The sequence below is a fragment of the Gossypium hirsutum genome, chromosome A11, assembly GCF_007990345.1.
Source record: "Gossypium hirsutum isolate 1008001.06 chromosome A11, Gossypium_hirsutum_v2.1, whole genome shotgun sequence".
Lineage (NCBI taxonomy): Eukaryota > Viridiplantae > Streptophyta > Magnoliopsida > Malvales > Malvaceae > Gossypium > Gossypium hirsutum.
The window spans coordinates 110,164,966-110,191,024 of NC_053434.1; the positions used below are offsets into that span (position 1 = coordinate 110,164,966).

At 32.2% G+C, this 26,059-nt stretch overlaps 1 non-coding gene across 1 annotated transcript; it reads right to left on the reverse strand.

The window, feature by feature from the left end:
• Positions 1–8,790: 8,790 nt before the first annotated feature.
• On the reverse strand, positions 8,791–8,897 carry LOC121210729 (small nucleolar RNA R71). The gene has a single exon (XR_005905842.1). It is a non-coding gene; the product is annotated as a small nucleolar RNA R71 (small nucleolar RNA).
• Between the last annotated feature and the right edge of the window lie 17,162 nt (positions 8,898–26,059).

Sequence of the window (26,059 nt, forward strand, 5' to 3'; positions counted from 1 at the left end):
CATGTCATTATAACCAAAATTAATTTACTATATATACTGAAATGAGCCGATGGATAGTGTGGAGTTGCTCCAACCAGCTTCCAACCAAAATGAGCTTCTGAATTACTATAAAACAGGGAAAATAATATAGAGTAAGCATTTAATGCTTGGTAAGTTTGTATAACATGGAATCTAACATACCATTATTTCATATATAAGGTAAGCATACAAGAAATATCCAAATCAACTTGTCCAAAAGCCTAAACACATATCCTCATCATGTTAGCCATGTAAACACATATAATAGCCCATAAACATGGATGAACATAGTTGCCAAACAATTTCCATACATATATCATCCACCTCATATTTCAATATATCATGTAATATCATTTCCATGTAATTTCATATATATACTGATAACAGTTCATATCAAATTCACATTTTCTTATAACAGAACATTGCCCGTTGAACTGTTTAAAATATCGTTGGATACACGGGTAGTACACATGAAGTGTACAAATCTGTAATCTGTCAATTCATATACAGGTATGCCCATACGAGCATATAATTGGGAAGCTCTTTCGAGGCATGTAACAGGAAGCTGATGTGAGTTGTATAATGGGAAGCTTTTTCGAGCCAAGTATCGGGAAGCTCATACGAGCCATAAACGGAAGCTCAAGAGAGCTATTAGTCTAGAAGCTCATCAGAGCCAATTATTGGGAAGCTCATGGGAGCCACATAACGAGATGCTCATAATGGGACGCTCTTACGAGCTGTGGTGTGTCCGCAACACATGCAGGACAACAATTAATTGGGAACCCTTAATGACATGTCATTTGTATCCATCAAATTTCTAATGTTCAAACGAGATTCTACACTTGTTAGATATGTAATCAATAATATACATGGCATTTTATACAAATCATACACACAACAATATTCAATTCTAATCATACAAATATACAATTTAGTTACATGAACTTTCCTTGACAATTATACGTAGATTTGTAAGCTACTAAACTAATACTTTTTCTTTTTCTCGATCCAATTTCGTACTAGGTCTACCAGATCTATAGAATGAATTTAGCTTAATTTAATACAATTCAGTCCAATACACATCTTTGGAAAAATTACTATTTTGCCCCTAAACTTTTAATAAATTACAATTTTTCCCTAGGCTCGGAAAATAAAATTCATACAATTTAATCATTATTCCAACCTAACTGATTTTTATATATAACAATAACAGCCCATGTATTTCATAAAATTCATACTTTCTCAATGAATTTTCCATCTTTTCAATTTAGTCCCTAAATCATAATTTCATCAAAATTCTCTTTACAAAAGTTGTTTATCTATCAACAACCTTTCATTTTCTATCATAAAATTTCATAATTCAACTATACTCGTCCATGGAAAAACCCCAATACTTTAATAGTTTTTTAAATTAATCCCCGAGATAGCTAGATTAAGTTATTACGATCTCAAAAAATATAAAAATCATTAAAAACGGGACAAGAACACATACCTAACTAAGCCAAATAAGTTTGCTAGAACTCAACTTCCATGGCTAGGGTTTCCATGTTTTTATTTTCGGAAATATGATGAAAATGATATTAATTTAATTATTTATTTCATTTATCATCATTATTTTATCATCTTTCCAAAATTAACCTTAAAAATTTACTAAATTCCAATGATAAATAGTCATCATTATCTACTAACTCCTCTAAGTAGTTTATTTACCATATAAGGACCTCCAATTTTAAATTTCATAATTATTTGATACTTTTAGCTACTAGAATTCAACTTTTTCACTTTATGCAATTTGGTCCTTTTCATCAAATTAGACATGTGATTGGTAAAATTTATTAACAAAATTTTTATACGATATTTCTATCATTATGTAGACCATAAAATAATATTAAAATAAATTTTCTTCGGATCTCAGATTTGTGGTCCCAAAACCACTGTTTCAATTTCACTGAAAACGGGCTGTTATAGCGACGCTGGAGATGCATGAATTGGACTGAGTGATACGGTAGTTTGAGTGGAGGAAAAAATTTCTGCCGCCACCACGAGACATGGAAGCACTGCACAAGTTGGATCTACGGGGGAAGACCAACGAAAATTGGCGAGATTACCACAAGGAGTACATCGACATTTGGGATCATAGGATGGAATTCTTACACATCTGCAAACCTATTTTCTCATCGAACATGGCCACCTGTTTAGAGTGCATGCCCTGGTTTAGAGCCTCTGGCAAGCCATATTTGCTATCAGTAGAGGCGAAAAGTAGGCAACTTCGTAAGAGGCCACGACAACCACCCCAGCAACGTAGGTCTGGAGGAGGTACCATGACGGGTTCATCCTCGACTTCAACCCAACAAGCGCCACAATGTTTACACCACATCTCGGTCAGTTCACTCTACTTATTCCTATTCATTTCACTAACCAAGTATTTTTTCACAAGTACCACATTATGCACCACCGCAAAACCCTGTATCTACACATCCTGCATGTACGTTTTTCGAGGCACCTTCTTTACCAGTATTTTACTCCCTCATACCAACGTCGATGCATACATAAATACCGATACATATACCGATGCATGTACCGACATCGTTTTCGACACCAATACCGTTAACAACGTCGACATATCCGAATTTTATGACATTATATGGTTATTCCCCTATAGTGTCACAAACACCCATTGCGCCATTTTTTTTATCTATGTGGGTCATCATGCAACCACCTTTTCATAGAATGGAGGAGACACAATGGAAGGCTAATACGGCACCGCACTTAAGCATGAAGGAAGGCAATATAGAGAAGTTGAAGCCGAGTGTGGAGATGAAGATAAAGAAGATAGTGGAGATGAAGATGAGTATGAGGGTAGAGGTGAAGATGAAGAAGATGATCACGATGATCACGATCAAGAAGAGGAGCAGGCACTACTAGTTGTATGTAGAAACCCTACGCGCACCCGTCAACCACTACCCTGTAGCACACATTTGGCCTAACGATGCCGATGATGTATTTTTCATTTGCTTATTGTGATGTAAATATAAATGACATCAATAAAAAACGATCAAATTTTTTATATTTTTGTCGCAACTCATATTTGTGTTTGTTAAATTCTCATGTAAATTATACATAATTTTCCATAAATAATATTTTATATGAAATATGTAACTTTGAATAGGTATATTTATCAAACTAATGATTAATAAAGGTACAAATACTAACTCGTAAAAAGGGTAAAAGTTTAATCGCCAGAGATATTGTAATTGGTACTTGAAGTAGCATTTAAAGTAGCAATGTTTTCACTATATAAATGTTAGTAGACGGTGGAAAATACAATTGAAATGCAAAAAAAAAAAGATGTCAGATATCTACATTGCAAGCTCGAAATTCTTCCCTGGCTCAAACCCTAAACTTTCCTCTTAATTCTAGTCTGTAGCTCACACAATTGAATACTACGTTTAAAAGCCAATTCCATGGACTGGGATCCAGCAAATAAGACCCCAACTTTCGTATTACAAATTTAATTGTCGTAGTAAATGATGGATTTCGCTAGTGGACTTATTTCAATTTAAAATGAATTAGATATTTAAAACACAAAAAAAATCTTCAAATGGTTATCTAAAGAAATGCATACAACAATCGTAGTAAAACTCTTCAATGTATAGTAAATTTTATGATTGATATTGAAATAGTATGGTATGAGAAATGAAAGTGAAATAGTGATTGGAAAATAGAATGTGACATATGTTGCAAATATATGAAATATGTGAATTATATACTCATGAAATGAATATAGAGTGGAAAATGCAATTGTATAATGAAATGTGAAATAAATTGTGAAAAGCTATTTATATAACAAGTATGAGAATTAAGATATTTGTGAAACAAATGAAATATGATATGGTTGTTGAAATAATTAAATATTAATATGTGTTTATATTTCAATAGCATATTTGAAATTTCTTATCTTTAAATATTTGAATTACAGAAATACCACTGATTTTTTACTCAACGTACGGTTTTGTTTCCCGTGCGCAGGTTAGGTACTTAACTTTTGATCACCGATTCAACATCCAAATGTGGTGATGTTTATCCTTTGTGTCGGTATGTACCTAGGGTGTCTAAATAATAGTAATTTTGTAGGTTGATTGTAAATGAGGTTTTAAGTTTAATTTTGGTTGGTTTTATACATATAAATATGTATTTGTTTTTGAAGCCATATTATGGCATGGTAAGTTGAACTACATCTAGATAGGTGCATGTGAATTTAATTTTATGTTTAAGTGCTTATGAACTAGGAAAATTAATTTGGATTTGGTTTGTTTATAATTTGGATTAAAATGATGCTTTGATGACTTGTTTTGATGATATGAAATGTTTAAAATTTATGTCTGTTTGATCTGTAAACTTCTGTAATGCTCCGTAACCCGATTCCGGTGAGAGATACGGGTTGGGGGTGTTACAGTTAATGGTATCGGAGCTTTTCTGGTTTAGTCAATTCTCAAACTAAATCTAGCTTGGAATTGAGTCTAGAGGTACATGCCATAATTGAGTCGAATTGAGCAGGGATTTGAATGCTGATATATTTGTTTTTTGTTTTATAGTGAAAATGTCGAATGATTATAATGATTATGTTGATGATAAATGTAATGTTATACATGTGTATATATGAGAGTCAAATTTTAAGGCTTTACTACATTCACCCCTCACCGTACAGTCTTATACAACGAAACTTACAAGATTTAGATTCATTAAGCTTACAAGTGTGAAACTGAAGAGCTCAATAGCTGTATGCATAATAATGCCGCAAGAGCTGAGGATGGGTTAGTAAGTAAAGAGAGTTCTAGAAGAGATATCAGATTTTTCTGAATATTATTCGAGATACGCAATGTCACTATTAATGAAGAAGTTATTCACGAGTAATCGACTTATTCAGGTATGTATTTAAAGAACGAGTCAACCAGAATTTCTTTTAAATTGATTTCTTTAGTGATTGGGATAATGTGGGATCATTGATGATTGTAGTAGTCAGTGGGATAGTGTTGAAATTGCAAAGATATCTGAATGCAGCTGTTATAGTTGCGTATCTTATAGTGACCTCTTTTGGGTATTCTATATGTTCATTTATTCTCAGAGGTATATGTAATAATTCATCTTCAGAGGTGATTCTTATCGTAAGATAACGTTAGCTAATCATAATGTTAGACTAAATTATTTTTAGTTTGGTTGATTCATGATCGACATTACTCTATCTTTCTTTGGTTTTCTAATTCATTATGTTAGATAGAAGACTTAATGATAAGACTCATATGAAGCTATTTTCTACTTCTACTGGTTGATGTTCTGAATTACATATATGCAATTTACATTATCTCTATCACAACTGTTTCTAGTGCGTATGAGCGATCTTCTTCTTCTAGACTTTCTCTAGGATATCATCGATCTTTTTATCATTCAATGTGGTTTTTACTCTCAAAAATTCAGTATAGCTTCACATCTTGGATTTCATCATCTCGGTTTCCTTATCATTCTTATTGTTTAATTTATCAAACATGATTTATTTGTAAAAGATATTTATTGGCCAGAGGTAATTACATTTATTACTGTTATATATCCTGGTTCGATCATGGGAGCGCGGTGATATGGATCTCAGATTATAGAAGTTGTATTACTGCACTGGCTGTTATTGGGACTACTTTTGGTTTTCCTCTTCAATTTTGGGGTGCACTATTGATGTTGAGGTATTGTTCTATCTATAAAGTTGAAACGTTGGTCCTATTATAGCACTATGATTTTTAATCTATTTGATGGTTGTGGCTCTAGTATAGTTCAAAGCTTCGATGTTAATAATTAAAATAGCTTTATTATATATAATCCCTTTCTAGCTTTTGTAAAAGGGTTGACATCGGCAAAACAGTAGACAGTGGAAGATTGGGATCAAACTTGTATATTGGTTTTCATTCCTCAGGTAATCTTGATTAATGTCAATAAGTTAAAACGGGATGTTATGTTTCGTTTAAGTTAATGCAGTTTTTAAGGATCTTTGATTAGTATTATGAGGGAATTGTGATAGATTGTATGTCTGGGTTGTCTTGACAACAAGAAGAAGGGATTATTCTGAAATGCCATTATCTGATAGATAAAATCGACTCAGTTTTTTAAATCAAAGTGGGTTATTCATTGAAAGTTAATTGCGTTACACATATTTGAATCTATCCTCAGGTCCGAGAATAAATTTTGTGCATTCATAGGTAAATAGACGAACAGTCAGAACGAAAAATTCAAATTCTAGAAGACTTGATACAGAAATATATGTATTAGGTCAGTTCTAATTGGGAAATGTCACTATAGGATAAAGTCGTACTGATTGTTGAAATTATCGCACTTGTGTAAAATGATATTGTTTGACGCTTTACTGGAAAAAAGGGGAACAAACATCAGTTGGAAGTTACAGATGCAACCACATCAGAAGCATCAGTCAGAGTTTGATAATCCAGGTTTTTCGATAATGTTTCGACAGACGATTACTAAGAATTTCTTGGTAATTATACTACTAATGATAAAGTGATGATAGGAGAACATCAGAGCTACTCTGTTAAGTTCAGGTATAGTTTTAAGTTCTAAAATGAGTTCAGAAATTATATGAGCTATGATTGATTTTTATAGAATTCAATTGAAAAGGTGGAAGAAAGATTTGATTTAATAGTTGATAAACCGTAATTTATACATAGTTTTATCCCATGCTTAGCCCATTTATGAATGGTTTCTCCTTAGATTTGGTGAATTCGATGCTCCTAATCCTTTAATTTCATGTTTTATACTTAGGTAAGCATAGGAGATTAAAAAGAGCGAGAAATAGGCCGAAAATGAAGAAAATGGACCCACGTGGGACATCAACACAACCAGGACTTCCTCACACGGGTGTGTCACACGGTCATGTCCATTTGGCAGGATTGAAGCACGACTTACACGGGTAGACTACACGTCCGTGCCTATTCAACAACCTTGACCACAGGCTGGAGTAATCGCACACGGACGTGTCCCTACCGAGCCCAAGTATAGTCCTATTCAGAAAAGGCCAATTTTTAAGGCTCTTGGGCATTCAAAAGCCTATTTAAACACCTGATGAAGCACTTAAGAGGAGAGACGCAGAGTAGGAAGCAAGGAATTACTCAAGGAAAGCCGATTGATTAATCTCAAAAGCTAGATTCATCATCAAGACTGAAGATCTCCCTTCAAGTTTCTTCAAGAGTTTTGGGTTTTCTTATGTTTTGTTATCTTTATGCTTTTGAGATGTTTTCTTTCATAAGTATGAACTAAACCCCCTAAATACCTAAGGGGAATGAAACCTAAGACGGATCTTGTTATTATTATCTGAATTGTATGATAAATATTTGACTTGTTCTTAATTATGTGCTCTTAATTCTTGTTTTAATATTCCAGGATATTGATTCAAGTTAAGCTCTTATTCAGAGGAGGAATAGACCCTTTCTGAGAGTAAAATTTTCATAATTAAGCGGAGTTGATTGCGCACCTAGAGATAGGGTGACAAGATTTTGCCGAATTAGGGTGAAACCTAATAAGGGAATTAATAGATCGAGTTAATGCAATTCTGGGGTATTAATTAGAAAGAGATTTCAATTATTCAACCTAGGATTAGACGTTATTAGTCTCGAAAGAGATAATAATATAACTTAGGGATTTCTACGGATCAAGTCAAATGAATAAATCGTCTGATTCAGAGTCAAATAACAAGTAAAGTCTAGGTAGATTTTCCTTAGGTATTGTCTTAATCAATCGAATTTTCCCAAAAGTATTTTCCCAAATTTTCTTTCTGTGAATTCTTAGTTTAGTAATTAGTTTAGATAACCAAACCTCTTAATTTTTAGGCTAGATAATAAAAAAGAAGTAAATACTAGTACTCGTGGTTCCTTTGGGTTCGATAATTCGGTCTTCCTGAAGTATACTACTGTTCGATAGGTGCACTTGACTTAATCGTGATAATAAGTTAGTCTCAAGAATGATTCATTCATAAATCTTTAAAACCTGTCACGAATATCACGTACCAAGTTTTTGGCGTCGTTGTTAGGGAACTAGGATATTAGGAACACTCGATTCTTATTACTTTAGCCAATTTACTTTTATTGCAATTTAAATTTTTGTTTTCTTTTCTAATTCTTTATTTATTTTTTTCTGACAGGTTTTTCTAGTTTATGACCAGAAGAAACCCGTCAGGACCATTACTGTTTGATAGTGAGATCAATCGCACAGTTCGCAAAAACCGAAGAGAAATAAGGCGAACCTTACAATATACAGAGGAAGAGCAAGAGGACGATACTTCAACCACAACCGAGGATATGGCTGAAAACCAAGAAAATCCACTACCTCCTGCGATTGCTGTTAATCAGAATCCTGCTCCGCGCACTATGTATGGTTATGCTAAACCTTCTTTAACAGAAACTGAATCGAACATAGTTAGACCTGCTGTAGCTACAAATACTTTTGAACTGAAACCTAACACAATTCAAATGATATAACAATTTGTTTGATGGTTTGTAGGACAAAGATCCTAACGCTCACTTGGCAAAATTCTTAGAGTTTTACGACACTTTTAAAATCAATGGCGTTTCTGATGATGCCATTCGCCTTCGGTTATTCCCTTTTTCATTGAGGAATAAGGCTTAACAATGGTTGAACTCGTTACCACAAGGGTCAATCACTACGTGGGAACAAATGACCGAAAAGTTTTTATTAAAATATTTTTTACTGACTAAAACAACCAAATTACGTAATGATATCTCCCCTTTTGTGCAGATGGATTTAGAAATACTCTACGATGCATGGGAGAGATACAAAGACCTTTTACGAAGATGCCCTCACCATGGGTTACCACTCTAGCTACAGGTTCAAACGTTTCACAATGGCCTGAATCCTTCGACTCGGTGGATGATTGAAGCAGCCGCTAGTGGAACTATAAATAATAAGACACCTGAGGTGGCTTACGAATTTATTGAGGAGATGTCACTGAATAACTATCAGTGGCAAGTTATGAGGACAAAGCCAACGAAAGCAATCAGTGTTTTCAACCTCGATGTGGTTACTATGCTATCTAACCAAGTAGAACTCTTAAATAAAAAGATTGACTGTTTGTGTGGTTCTACTCAGGTTCATCTAGGGATGAGATGCGACTCGAATGGAGGAGGAGCATGCACAGAATATCAACCCTTCAACCCTAGCATCGAGGAGGAACAAGTCCAATATATGGGTAACAATAACTCTAGACTCCAAAATAACCCGTATAGTAACACTTATAATGCAGGTTGGAAGAACCATCCCAATTTTTCGTGGGGTGGTCAAGGAAATCAAAGGCCACAACATCCTCCGGGTTTTCAACAACCACCTTACCAGCAGGAAAATAAGCCAAAACTTGAGGAGATGTTAACAAAATTCATCTCGGTGTCAGAAACTCGTTTCCAGAATACCGAGACAGCCCTTAAGAATCAACAAGTGTCAATCCAAGGACCCGAAACTCAGATAGGCCAACTCGACAAACTGATTTCTGAACACCATAAGGTAGCCTGCCGAGCAACACTGGACCCAACCCAAAAGAGCACGTGAAAGCAGTTACACTAAGGAGTGGGAAAGTGTTAGCTGAATCTGAAAAGAAGCCACCACAAGAAGCTGACAGAAAGGAGGTCGAACCCGAAAACAATGACAATCTAATGCCAAAAGAATATAGACCACCAATCCCATACCCATCAAAGTTGAAGAAAGACTGCATGGATACACAATTCGGTAAATTTCTTGAACTTTTTAAACAATGATAAACCGTAATTTATACATATTTTTACCCCATGTATAACACATTTTATGGATGATTTCGATTAGAATTGGTGAATTCGATGCTCTTAATGCTTTAATTTCATGTTTTATACTTAGGAGAGCATAAGAGAGTGAAAGGAACAAGAAATGGGCTAAAAATGGAGGAAATGGGTCAAAGTACGAAATTAACACGGCCTAGACATCCTCACACGGGCATACCACACGGCCGTGTCAATTTGGCAGGCTCGAGCACAGACTAAAGTAATCGCACACGAGCGTGTCCCTGTCGAGCCCAAGTTGAGTCCAATTCGGAAAAGGCTAATTTTGAGGGCTTTTAGGCATTCTAAAGCCTATAAATACATCCTAGAGGAGGAAGAAAAGGGGGCACACAGAATAGGGACTAAGGAATTACACCAAAGAAGCTGATTGATCCATCTCAGAAGCCGGATTCACCATCAAGACTGAAGATCTCTCCTCAATTTCCCCTTCAGGAGTTTTAGGTTTTCTTTATGTTTTGTATTCTTTATTATTCTGAGATGTTTTCTTATTTAGTTATGAACTAAAATCCCTAAATACCTAAGGGGAGTGAAACCTAAGACGAATCTTGTTATTATTTTCTAAATTGTATGATAAATATTTAACTTATTCTTAATTATGTGTTCTTAATTCTTATTTTGATATCCAATGATACTGATTCAAGATAAGCTCTTATTCAGAGGAGGAATAGGCCCTGTCTAAGAGTACATTTGTCATAATTAAGCGAAGTTGTTTGCGCGCCTAGACATAGGAAACAGAGAATGAGACGAAACAGGGGAAAGAAAGGAAGGAAAGAAAAATAAACGGAAAATTGGGGTTTTTGAAGCCATAAGCTTTACTAGGTAAGTCAATTTGATCCCCTTTCTTGCAATTTTGATGTTTATGAAATTCTAGAGAAGAGTACTACATGAATTATATCAAAAGTTAGGAAGTTAATGAATTTTTATGTGTTGATTAAGTTGAACAAAAAGATGAATTAAGGGCTAAATTGATAGAAATTCAAGTTAAAAATGAAATAAGGATTGAATTGTAAAGTGATTCATAAGTTTTATGCTTTAAGGACTAAATTGAAAGAATTTCGAAATTATGATTTTATGATGAAAAATAGATAATTATGTCTAAGTTTGGATAAAAATTGGGTAGAAATAAAGTATGAATTAAGATAGAAAAGTAAGTGAATTTAGTTAGGATTAAATTGAAATTAAAGTAGAAAATTAACATTTTGCATTAAGACTGTTTGGGACAGCAACAGTAGTTTAAGTTTGAAAATCACCAAAAATTGTATAAATTGAATTAGAGGATGAATAAAATATTAAATTAAATTTTATTGAGTCTAATTTCTTATAGAAGAAACGGTTTAAGCAATTGAATTATAAATTATAAGATATAATGAGTTTTGTGAGACAAGGTTAGAATGAATTCGGGTTCCCCTGTTCTGACTTTGGAAAATCACCAAAAATTTAAGAAAAATAATTAGAGGCTTAAAGTTATATGTTTACAATTCATAATTAGTCTATTTTCAGGAGAAATCAACGGGAATATTATCCAAGTTTTATACTGTGAGATAATTAATTTTTAGTGAAGAAGGGTCGGAACTATCAGACAGCAGAATAGGGGTGAATTTAAAGAATAAACTGTACCTAATGGCTAAACTAAAAATTCTTAAAATTTTATGGTAAGAATAGATATGAGTCTAGTTTCAGAGAAAATTAACGGATCTTAATTTGGAGTTCCATAGCTCGAGTTATAAATAATTTAGTGACTATAACACAGATGGACAGCTTGAATATTCATAAAAGTAAATAATAAAAATTATAGATAATGTTACTTACAAGTGTGTTATATACACTAAGGATGTGGAATGGAGAGGAGGAGGAGGAAAAATATGTATGAATATTCATCTAGCATGGCTAATTTGCATGTTTTAGGCTCAGGGACTAAATTGAATAAAAGTAAAACTTTATGGGTAATTTTGTAAAAATGTCAGAAATGACCAAATTGCATGAAATGGATTATTTTATTATATAAATTACAAAATTTAATGAAATTATTAATTTAGTTCAATATCGGGAGAAAACATGTTTTAGGGATTAAATTGAAAAGTGTTGAAATTATGGAAAATTCTGATATTTTATAGAATTCATGGATTGTTATCAATATGTATGAGAATAATATCTAGAAATAAGGATTAAATTGCAAGAATTTTATTTTCCTGACCCTAAGGATGAAATAGTTATTAATTAAAAGTTTAGAGGCAAAATGGTAATTTTTCCTAGAGCATTAATTAAATGCATTAGAATATGAAATGAACGAAAATGATGATCAAATTTATTTATAAAGATCCGAACGACTCAAATATGATACTTGATCGTGGAAAATAAAAGATATCAGATTAATGAAATTATAAACACAAACAAGCAATGAGGTAAGTTTGTGTAACTTGAATTGTATTTTAAAGACTGGAAATATGTGGTTATGTGATGAAAATATGATTTGAATGTTCAATTCATGATAATTGATGAAATATTGCTAATACTCGACATAAATTGAAAATAAAGCCCAGTTGAATGAAAGGAAAATTCGATGGATCTCTGAAAATGAATTGACGGTAAAAAGGATCTAGCCCAGACAGGTGATCCTATTCTGATACAACCCTCCCAAAGAATACGTGTAAAATGGATTTAGCCCAGACGAGTAATCCGAATTAGGGTCTGAATTTAGCCTGGACTGGTAATTCAGATCCAAGCTCATTAGAGTAATTGTCATTGCGGGGAATTTAGCCTGGACCGGTAATCCCGACAATACTCTATGAGTTTATATTACAGGGGATTTAGCCTGGACTGGTAATCCCACTATAAGGATGAGGTTCGCGGGAGTGTGCTCTCTGATATGAAATGTGTAAGACCATGGTTGAAAGATATCATGGCAACCTGGTATGAAATGTGTAAGACCATGGTTGAAAGATACCATGGCAACGTGACATGAAAAAGAATAAGACCATGGTTGAAAGATACCATGGCAACATGACAGAAAATGAATGAGTAAGACCATAGTTGAAAGGCACTATGGCATCATGTCAAAGATAAATAAGACCGTGGATGGGAGACGCTATGACATCTATTGAACAATTGATATTCAAGTAATACTTATCAGATGACGAATGGTTCTATGAAATGGTTGTGTGAAATGTTTACAAGAACTGGTCATATGGAAATATATGTACAAAGTATGAAATAATTATAAAGATAAATAAACGAAATAAGTATAAGTACATGGAATATAATTTATGTCAAGTTTGATATAAACTATTACCGGAATAAATATACATAAAATATATGGAAATGATGGAGCATGAAATATTGATATAATGAAATGAATGATATATGCTTATGAAGAAACGGTAAGAGCATGATATGTTTCATGACATGTACATATATGATTATCTTTGATATGTTGATACAAGGAAATTATGTAAGTTGAGACTATTATTAAACTCAAGTACGATATGTAGAGAAAATAAGTATATTAATGTTGAATTTAGATGAAATGTGTGCAAGTATACTAACAATGATGTTGTTTGACGCTTAGACAAGTGCCAAACTATTGATTGAACGGTAACATGTTTAATTATAAGGAGCATTGAAATAGTAAGTACTTAGATGAAAATAAAATTTAAAATTTTACGAAATTTTTTTATAATCCCGATTTAATTTCGGGTGGTTTCTAATGTATGTTTGGGGCTTCGAGGGCCTAATAGAGAGACGTTATGATTTTTTCTAAAATATGAATAATAAATGACTCAGAATTATCTGAAAATGTTCAGTAAACTCCGGTAATGCCTCGTACCCTATTCCGGCAATGGTTACGGGTAGGGGGTGTTACATCGGTCCTAGATTTCTCTCCTTTTTGTACCTCCTGAAAACTAGCTGCCGACTCTGTAGCACATAATTTTGCAGTCATTTTTTCCTGTCGTAGTGCTACAGTTTTCACCTCAAGCCTGCGGACAGTAGCATTAGCGCGTTCCACCTGCCTGCTAGCCTTGGACAAAGCAACATCCATCTCGACGAGCTTCTTCCTAGTGTTTTCTTCCAAACTCAACTTCTTTTTCTTAAGCCATCCAACTTCTTTTTTCTCTTGCCTCAAAGTCTTAAGTTCAACTTTGTCTTTACTCAAAGCCATTCAACCCTTTAGTTATGTTGAAAGGGTTAGATAATAATAATCTCCTCAACCATTTTTATTATAAATAATAATAATAATAATAATTTTATATTGAAAATATTATTTTTTTAATTTATTATTAGTAAATAAAACAGTATATTAGTTTATATATTTGAAAAAAAAAGAAAAAAAAGGATCAACGAAACATATTTGGTTAGCAACATTGAAAAAAAATTCCTTCCCCTTCTCTTTATTTAGGAATAGAAAATGAAATTGCAAAAGCCTGAATTTTGTAGTCAAATGTTTTTTTTAATATTGAATTATTGGAAGAATTAATTGAATTAAAAATTGATTTTAAAATAGATTTTTCCTGCCACGTGTTGCATTGTAGTAATTGTATATATTGATTAAATTTTATACCTATTATGTTCAAATTCATGAACTTAGCATATTTTTCTCTTTTTTTTTTAAATATATATGACAATTTCTAGCATACGAATTTCGCAGCTATTATGATTAGGCAATAATCACAAACAGAAACTAACAGTTGATATATGTAACTCACATATATGTGAGTCTATTAATTTCAATGGTTAACTCAGCCAATAATCACAAATATGTGTAGGATGCAAAATTTGTTCTATTGGGTACTACAATTTGTGATGAATATGTCTTGAATTATGCCTTTTTTGTTATTATTTAAGGTGGGGTTGGTTAGTTTACTCCATTCCATTTAGTCATGGTAACTTTAGTCATTGCTTGAGAAACTTTCATATATATATGTATGCACTTTAGTCATGGTAACTTTAGTAATATTTGTGTGGCATTATTTTGTGTAGATGGATCGTGATCAAGATCAAAATGCAATTGTCGGAGTCGTGGCTTCAGTTTTAGCTTTTGGGGCTCTTTGGATTAAAAAATTAAAAACTAGGAAGGAAATTAGTTCTCACTCTCATGTGAATCAAGATTATGAAAGAAAAAATTATATTAATAGTATTTTATATAGTGGTGACCAGCATTGTATTGATGTGATAAGGATGAGACCAATAGCCTTTTTATTCTTAATAGGAATAATTTGTTACAGTCAACTAAATCGGTGAATATTAGAGAGCAACTAGTTATATTTTTACATATAATTGGTCATAATGTAAGGTTTCTAGTGATTGGATCTAGATATTATAGATCAATTGAGACAATTCATGATTACTTTAGGGTTGTATTGAGAGCTATTTTGAAATTGTATAAGCTAGTTATTAGATTATCTGATGAGTCAACTCCTAGTGAAATCATAAACAATCCAAGGTTTTATCCTTATTTTAAAGATTGTATTGGAGCATTAGATGGAAATCATGTTCGTGCATCTGTTCCATTTAGCATTCAAGGAAGATTTCATAGCCGTAAAGGGGGGACGACACAAAATGTATTGGCTGCCATTACATTTGATTTGAAATTTTCCTATGTTCCAGCTGGTTGGAAAGGTAGTGCACATGATACTCGTATTTTAAGTGATGCACTTTCATGCCCAAGAGGATTAAGAGTTCCGAAAGGTAAGAATTATAAAACATTAAATACCAAATAGTTCTAGTAAGCTCATAATTTATTAGTAATAATTATGTTTTGTCAAATTGTAGGTAAATATTATCTTGCTGATACTGGATATGGCATCCGAAATGGATATATTACCCCATATTGTAGTGTCTGATACCATTTAAAAGAGTTTAGTGCTCAGGGGCTTGAAAATGCAAAGGAACTCTTTAATCTTCGTCATTCATCATTGCGAATCACTATTGAACGTGTTTTTGGGATTTTGAAGAAACGGTTTCGTGTATTAGATGCTGAACCATTTTGGAATTTTCAAACTCAATTAGATATAGTTTTGGCTTGTTGTATCATTCATAATCATATAATTGGAGTTGATCCTAGTGATTTACTTAATCAAGGATTATATGAGGAGCCTATGTCTGATTTGATAATACCAACTCTTACGGAGGGAGAAGAAAGAGAAGAAGCAATAGAATAATCTGCTAAGAAAGACGAAATTGCACAAACTATGTAGACTGATTATATGGCTAGAAATATTAGGTAGTTTTAGGGTTTAAGGTTCTTGTTTCTATGCTATGTATGTTGTAGTATTAAAATTGTTTTTTTTTGTTAATGTTGGTTGGATAATGATATTAAAAATTTAGTTAGTTGGATTTTGAAATTATTATGTCTTGAATTTGTTACATATTGAATTTATTATGTTTTAAGCTTGTTGGATAAAGAAATGATTGACAATGACAATTATTAATGTAGAATGGGTAAGGGCAACAAAGAAGGGACCTCTAAGCAATTCAGATGGACAAAACCAATGGAACATCTTTTTCATGAAATTCTAGTAGAGGAGGCCCAGAAAGGAAATAAGCCTTCTAACTCTTTCAAAGTAGTTTCTATTAATCGAGTTGCCGAAGCTATTTCAGAAAGATTTCAAGCCCAATACGATGTGAAGCATTTGGAAAATCATTTGAGGACTGTAAAAAACCAGTGGCAGATTATATGCACAATTTGAGGTGAAAGTGATTTTGGATGGGATGATAATATGAAAATGATCACATGTGATAGAGCGACATATGATGCAGCAGTGATGGTAATATATGTATATATATGTTAAGTATATTTCAATTTTTTTTTACTTGTTATTCTAATTGTGTATAATATCCAATAGGCACACAAGAAGTATGAATCATTTTTGAATAAAAGCATTGATCATTATGATGAAATGGCTTTGGTTGTTGGCAAAGATATGGCAACAGGGAGTTTTTCCAGAACATTTGCTGACATAGATTTGGATGATGATAACCAAGATTCAGTGCCTATAGACTACGAAAATGAAGAGATTGAAGAGGTAACAACAAAAGTATCTTTATCTGGCACATCCAAACATAAAAGAAAAAATGCTCAAGAAAGTGTCGTTGATGAACAAATTAAATTTGTGGGTGAACAGCTTGGCAAAATTGCTAATGCTTTGGAACAATTTACTGCGGAAAAGACACCAGATCTTTACGAAGAAGTGATGTCGATGGAGGTAGAAGGATTTGATGATGACTTTCTGTGTTCTATATTTGATTATCTAGTGAGTCATGAATCTAATGCCAAAGGTTTTTTAGTTAAAAGTAAGAAGCATAGAAAAATTTGGCTTCAAAAATTTTCTCAAGGTTGAAGATATTGATACTTTTAATGTAGTGTAATATTAGTTATGCTCTTGGACAATGTTGTTGTTATTATGTGGTGTACTACTAATTATGTATTTGGATAATATTATTAATTTCTAGTACTAATTGACGTTTGGAAGCTAATTTATAATTATTCAATCCGTGTTTTTTATTTTTTTATAACACAAATACAAATAATTTATTTGACTTTGGCTATTTTCAATTTATGACGGTTAATATTCCAGCTTAATAATGAAGTATTATTATATATTTAATTTGATTTATTTATTTATAAATAAATTATTGCAATATATGTAAAAAAATTTAAAATATAAATTTATTAATATATATATAAATTTATTAATATATGTAAAAACAGATTTTTCGAAAAATATTTTCAGGAAATCTGACAAACAACAGAAAATATTTTACACAGATTCATCCAAACACCAGAAAAGTAAATCATTTCCAGAAAAGTAAATTATTTTCCAGAAATCATTTTCCGGAAAACATTTTACTTGCAAACAAACGGAGCCTCAATATGAAATTTAAATTGTATTGTATTGATAAATTTTAATTATTTTAATTCCGTAGCTAACGCCGTACCAAAACCCTCAACTAATAAGGGGAAAGATAACGTTGACGAGGAATAGCTCGAAATTTTTTGTTTGTATTTCTATAATCCGAAGCTAGTTATTAATTATTGTAATTTTTATTTAATGTATATGGTAAGTGTTGAGGTGAGTAAGTGATGTTTTGATAATTGATTGAATGAATTGAATTAGTAGATATATATGTATTGAATGGATTGATTTTTTGAATTGAAATGAATATATGTGTAATTATGTGATTAAATGAAAAATCAGAATTGGATACTGATTATATTTGAAAAGTGAAATTAAACCCTATTAACTGTATCGGGCTGTGTCAGATGTAGATGGCATGCCATAGGATTGGAAGAGTTTAGGGATTTCTTCGACTTCAAGTCGATGAGACACTGGATGTCAATTTACTACTTCGGATTAATTCGATGAGGCACTGGGTGCCAATTTACTTTAGTTTAGCAGATGAGATACTAGGTGTCAGATTATTACTTTGAATTATCCGATGAAGCATTGGGTGCCAAACTGGTGTGTTTTGGTTGGATCTGTGTATCCGTTTGAGTCCGAGTCGTGTTAATAGGGGTAAAAGAAAAATAAATTTTTATGATTGATATTGAAATAATATAGTATGAGAAATGGAAGTGAAATAGTGAATGAAAAATAGAATCTGAAATATGTTGTAAATATATGGAATATATGAGTTATATACTCATGAAATGAATATGGAGTGGATAATGCAATTGTATAATGAAATGTGAAATAATTTACAATATTTACAATATTTCTTCTCTCTCAACCTCCATACTTCATCATCCCTAAACCCATCATCTCTCTTAACCTCTATCCCTCCAATTTACAATATTTCTCTCCCTTGATTTTCTTCCTTACGTCAGTGTTAAAAAATTTTGTCGCTAATAAAATTTTCGATTTGAGGTATTCTTATGTAGTCGGTGATGCGATATCACTCCGAGATGCACATATTTCATATATTTTGTTGAGATGACACCATTACCTCAGAAACCTATCTTTTGGAAGTCTGGTTCCGGGATGATTTTGCTTTATACACCTACGTAGAGGTTTGGGTCGATAGTCGTTATAAGGTCATGGATCGGAGTATAATGAGGGATCCAGTTGATGGTCGTTATTAGGGTGTGCAAAATTCGGTTAACCGACTGAATTCGGTTAATCGGTTGATTAACCGAATTAATTCGATCGGGGTCGGTTAATAATTTTTTGAGTTTTCGGTTAACGGTTAATTCGGTTCGAAATCGGTCGGTTAACTAAATTTTTTCGGTTTAACTGAAAAAATTAATAAATAAAATTATAAAATATAAATAGCCCACTTTTCACTCAAACCTAATCCAACATAAACCCAAATACCCAATCTAATATATATTAACCCAAGTACCCAACCCAACCCAACCCAATTACCCAACCCAATCATAAAAATTAAAAATAATTTAATAAATAAAAATAAAAATGTAAAACTAAAAATAAAAATAAAAAAATATAATTTTATACAAATAATTCGGTTAATTCAGTTAATTCAAGTAATTCGGTCAATTCGATTAATTCGGTTAATTCGGTTAATTTTATACTTATTTTAACCAAAAATTAAAAAAATATATAATTTCGGTTAATTCTGTTAACCGACCAAATTAACCGAAAAAATTTGGTTCTATTAATTTTTTTGAAAAAATTTTGGTTCGGTTAACGGTTAAAAATTTTGAAGAGTCGATTAATTCGATTAATGTTATTTTGGGTCGGTTAACCGACTGAACACCCCTAGTCATTATGCGGGCATAAGCTCAAACTTTCCAGATACCCGGTGTTGTTGCCTTATAAATATCATATAGAAGTTTAAGGGAATAATCGTAGGGAAATACTGTGGGGCTTCCCTCTATAATCGACGTAATTTTTTCTTTCTTTCCACACAGCTGATATCTTTAACCTTTCTTTTTATCCAAAAGTCATCACCACCATAGACGTAGAAGGACTTTCAGGCGGACAGCAGCTGTTGTGGTGTAGTAATATTAATGCTTCTTTCGGGGTGACAACGCTTGTCTTTATTAAACAACCCATTAATAACTACAATCATTGTCGCACCGACCCGAGTTTGACCTCTACTGTGTCGGAACATCCACTTTTCGCCTGAGAGCCCTCTTGTGTCCACCTATCAGCCTTCAGATAAGAATGAAAGGTTAAAAATACTGATTGCTTGAAAATAAAGAAAAAATTATATTGATTACACCAAAAAGGCCTTCTTTTTTCCCTATGATTATAGCATTAATCTTATGTATGATATTTATAAGGCGTCATTTGTGGGTATCCAAAAAGCTTAAACTTGTAACCGCATTACGACCGTCAACTGGCCCTTAGTTATACTCGAACCTGTGACTGCATCACAACTACCGACTGGGACCTCTACTTAAACTTCGACCCTTAACTTTATCAAACACTGTCACCCCGAAACCTGGCTTCCATATTATGGGCTTCTAAGGTAATAGTCCTATCTCGACATGAAATATGAAATGTATGTGTCCTGATACGCGTTACTGCATCCTCGACCCCTTAAACCTACCTATAAATTTTCACGATTTTAGTCTTAAAACCGTAAATCCTAATTCTTAAAAAAACCTAACCCTAATTTTTTTTAAAAAAAAAAGTCAAGGAGTGAGTGTGAAAGTGTGCCCAGTTGGACACGCTTTCATACTCTCTCTCCAAAAATGATATATTTCCCTTTTTTTTTAAAAAAAGCCTAAAAAGCTAATTAAAACAAAATATAAGTCTAATTTAGCCTTTGTAAACACTTCAATAATTAGAATTTAAATTTTATTATTGTAATACTTCCTCTCAATTTGTAAAAATATTATAAAATAAAAAGTCAATAGCGATTTTTTACATTAGGAAAAGGAAAAAATATTTACCACAACTTTCTTTCCAAAATTTAATTATTTCGCTTTGAAAGCAAAGATTTAAGCTAATTACCCATTTCATAATAAATAAATAAAATTAATGACACATGTAATAAAATTACTTATGGCCAATCAACTTACAAATAAAAAATATGAATTTTTTAAAAGTATATTTAATTAATTAAATTTATAAAAGATTATATATGTTTAAAAATTGTTGCATTCAAAATTTAATTATTTTGTAATTTTAAATTTTTTTAAGATGATATATTTATAATTTATTCTATATTTATTTTTGAATCAACTTTTAAGATATATATGATCCATTCACAAAATTTTGATATTTTTTAAATTTTATTTAATTTATTTTTTTATATATAAGACATGCATTTTATTTTTAAATGATTTATTTAAAATAATTGGGGTACATATCTACATCATTCTACAAAGTTAAATCCTAGCCATATCCAATTTCAAGAAACATAATACCTAATCCATTTCATGTCCCAGCAAATGTATATTTATATTCTTTTTATGTATTATTTCTGCTTTTTGATATATATTTTGAATATATGTTTTTATTGTTGTTGGTTCTATCTTTTGTTTAATTCTGAATCTTTTACAAGGGATACCTCTGATTTATCTATAATTTGCAGCAGAAAATTAATCAAAATAATGTGTTGGTACGAAGAAGAGATTGTAGAAGTTCATGATAATTTATTCGATAGGTGGAGAGTCATAGGTAGATTAGGATGATCAAATATGAGGGCCGGGAGAGGATCGGAAAGGAGGAAAAAAAAAGAGAGTCAACAGTCTTAGAGGAAAAAGTGTCTTAGCCTCTTTTCCTCATGCCAATAAGCCTTTAAAGGATAGTTTCTTATAGTTCTCAAGGTGCCACATGTCACCCGTATACTACTTTTGAACTCTTAGGATTTTAGTTGGCCTACTAATGCCTTGACGTACTTATAGGGTATCATGTCTAGAGAGCAAATATGTGTGGCATGTGAATGGAAAACCTCCTATCCATGTCAAACATATGGTCCCATTTGTTATAGCTTATGAGGTATTATGCTTACATGGCCTTAGGATTACAAGTGCCCTTTGCAAGGTGTTTTCCTTACTCAAAGGTGTTGACTAATGGGATTTTGGGCTTGTAAGGTATAACAGTTGTCCTCCTAGCAGAGGGGGAAGTTATAAAGTGACCTTCCTTGAGACCTTAGGTTTCTACAATTTTTCATTTGGGATGGTTAAGATATGTTTAAATATAGCAAGGTAACTTGTGTTGTTGCGAGGCACTTGATACTATAAGGTATTTATTCCTTAAGTGGTATAGGTGTTTGAACTTCGAAAATTTTTTTAGAGATATTTTAGGAGTTTTGAAATTAAAAAATATTTTAAATTTTGAAATAAATGTTAGCATAACTAATGTGAGAGGAGGTTGTTATTGGGTGATGAGCCACATTTCACTCTTTGAATGGTTTGGTGGGCGGTAAACTTGGGAACATGTCGCCACATGCCTAGGGCATTATTGTGTGGTTGCGAAACTTTTGTGACATGATTTGTTTCTTAGGCCTTTATAAAAAGGTTCATTGTTATTAGGTTTCCACACTTCAACAATTTTCTTCAAAATCTTCTTATTTCCCTTGAATTTTCGTCTCCCTTTCATCATTTTTTAACTTAAAATTTCCATTGTTTTCCTTGGAAAATGTTGATACTTTTACTTTTGGGTAAATTTAAAATACTTTTTCCTTTCTTTTTGCTTCATTTAACATTTACTAACAAACTGGTCAAGGCAAAGGTGGCACAAATTCATTGACAACGAGCCCACAGATTTTAACCAAAAGAGATTGGAAGATGTAGTGGTGATTGGTTCGATGCTAAGGTGTACCATCAAGAAAATGGAGTTGGAGATGTTGCGATGTTGCGGTACACATCAAAAACTATGGATTCGAGTTCATCCATCCCAGGGTTTTATCTTGTAGCACCCTTTGGCCGACCTGATTGTCGAGTCTGAGCTATTGGATGCCACATTTATTTTTAGGGCAACTACAATTAACAACAACATAATTTATTTTGATTCGACACATTATATCATAAATATAATTATTGCATCATTATATTATAACGTATAATCTGATCTAGGGTTTATACAAGCTTACGAAAGCTCTTTTGATAACTCGAGACCATTTGAGTACTAAAATGCAATGTTTCACAATATTCTGAACTAGAATCGCTACTTTCAGAGTAATATATCGCGATCTTCAAAATGGTAGGCAGACATATAAACTTAGGGACTAAACTATAAAGTTTCGAAACTTCACCAAATGGACGTCGCGAACTTGCAGTTCAATGTCGCAACATTAAAGGCTTGTGTCGCGACATCCATAAGGTGGTGTCATGACCATGAGGATAGTCTACTATAAGTCAATTTCATTTTTCAACTAATATCATGACATTTATGAAATGGTGTCACGACTCTATAGGCAGTATACAACAATTTCAATCCTTTTTTGATTCATCTCAACCTATCACATAGTATACAACCTTTGTGACTTGAAATAACATTCATCATTATGGATTTTCATACTAATTTCATCACAACATCATATCATACCGATATCACAACATCATATCATACCGATCCAAACCAAATTGAACTTATCGCATTTATACAATCAATGCTCAAATAGCACAAAACACACATAATCATAATCTAGCTTATTCAAGCCATTCATAATCCTTAACATACCAAGTTACCATATTTCCAAGTTCAAACATATAAGGGCCGTGTAACTTTAACATCAAGGATTCCAAAGACATTTATATGATCAATTTAGGCTTATACTAGATCATATTTCAAGCTTATCAAACAAATATAACCTTAACCAATCACACAACATTGGCAATCACAGTAAGGATGACCATTCATGAGCCAAAAGAACCTATATACATGCCACAAAATTAGGACTCAAAATGAACATAATTCTGCCATCTCAGTGATAGTATGTGATTTGTACTGATACGGCTTGATGAGTTCCGCAAGTTGGAGATCTACAAGTAGGAAAACAACAATCGTAAGCATTTAAATGTTTAGTAAGTTCAAATGAAAAATTGCAACACTTGCCTTTCTCATATATAAGCATGCTAACTACCATAATTTTGGCGAACATTTGGCAAAAACTTGACACATAATGAGCAATAGCTCGATTTTCAGTGGTGTCAAAAAAGACAATTTTGGAATCTCATTTCTGTAAATTGAGTCTATAAATATTAAATATAAATATTTATGGAGTTGGTATAAAATTATATTGATGTTTGGTCCTTCAATTTTGTCAATAAAATAGTCAATTTTGGTGTAGGGACTAAATTGTAAAGTCCAGCCGCTATAGAGTTTTAATTGTGAAAAGGCTTGGGGACTTAAATAGCAATTGATCTAAAAGGCCAAAATGGTTATTGGACCAAATAGAAATTGATCTAAAGGGCCAAAATGGTTATTGGACTATTTTTGGATAGGAAAAAGTTGATGATAATGGTGAAACCCACTAAAATTAACTAATGTTAGATTAAGCTAATTAAAACATGTCAAGATAATTAAAATAAATTAATTAATCAATAAACCTACTATGTAAGTTATACTAAAGAATGAAAAAGTCATCTTCTTCATCTATTCTCTATTTCTGTCCAAAGAAAAGAAGAAAACCTAGGAAATTTCTAAAACATTTTACCTTTAATTGGTAAAAAATTTCAAGACATTTTCATGTAATTTTTATATTTTTGAGGTCATGGGAGCTTCAATTAGCTAGCATATGTACCAATTTGTAAAATTGTTAAAGTTTTTGAAAGTTTTCATTGTTTATTTCTTGAAAAATTTGGTGTGAAATTGATAGATTTTAAGCTTAGATTATGAAAAGGACTCGATTGTAACATTTAATTGTTAGTTTTGTACATAAGGACTAAAGTGAATAAAATATAAAAATATTATGAAATTTTAGCATAAATAGAAATTATAGGGTCCCTAATGAATGTATGTGAAGTTAGATTTTAAACCGAGACTAAAAAAATTGAAAGATATGGCAATTTCGAATTCAGGGGCTAAATTGAATGAAATGTAAATTTTTAGGGGTATCAAAAAATGAGATTACATAGGTTCATTCATGTCATGGCATAATATTAAGATGTTTGGTATTGATGGATTGTATAAAATAATTGTTTAGATCAAGAACCTGAACAAAGTGAAGATAATCGAGGAAAAGCTAAAATTATTTATTAGTCCTAAAGAATCAACTTGTTTGGCATTTTGATCAAGTAAATTCATATGGTGCTTATTTACTTAGGTTGTTATATATTTGATTTGTATGTGTATGTTTGATTTGTGATTAATTAACTGTGAATTAGTAGGAAAGGCTAGAATTGGACTAAATTGAAATGTGATGTTTACATGTATAAAAGATGCATGTCTGAACTTAGTAAATGTTAGGGTACAATTGGAATGCCAATAGTGTCTTGTGTACGCTTGTACGGGATTTATTACAGATGTTATCGAGGTCTGACATTTTTTATGGATTCTCAAGTGTTATGTGACACGGGTTTAGCTTGGACGAGTAATTTGATGTGTCATTATAAAGGTTTAGCCCGGATGAGTAACCTAAAATATATATATTCAGTTCGGATGAGCAATTGGTCTAACGTATATACCTTTGTATCCAAGTCCATTTACTAGGGTTCACTGGGTGAAACAGTTTATATGAAATGAGAAATTGAAACAGGATGAAATAAACTTCATGTTCCAATGGGAAAATATTGATTGAATTGAGCATGAAAAATGGATTGGAGTAATGTCTTTGACATGTATGTAATTGTATTATCCTTTTATTGAATGATTTTTTGAGATTGGATATCTAAAGTGACATGAATTGGCATGTTAAATAATTGTGGCATCATATGGTTTTGATTATAAGTTAATGCTCACCTTGCTGATGTTTTAGTTTGTCATGTCTAACCAAGTTATGTCAAGTTAAGGTAACTTGTAATGTCTAGATAAAAGATAAGGTAAGTCTTGTACTATACATAAGAACTTAGAAAGCATTTTATATTTTTATGTTGTTTGTTTTCACTTTCCTTATAAATCATCACCTTACAGAACTCGTCAAGTTAGATCGTCTTGAAGCTTACACTATCACCGAATCGATAGTTATACGATCATCTTGAGTCTAGGGTTGTGGCATGTATATAAATATCTTGGTGTAATCCTTAATGTATATAAGTATCTTGATGAGTTGAAAATTGTGATTAATGTGGTATATGATGATTTTGAATGTTGGTCATG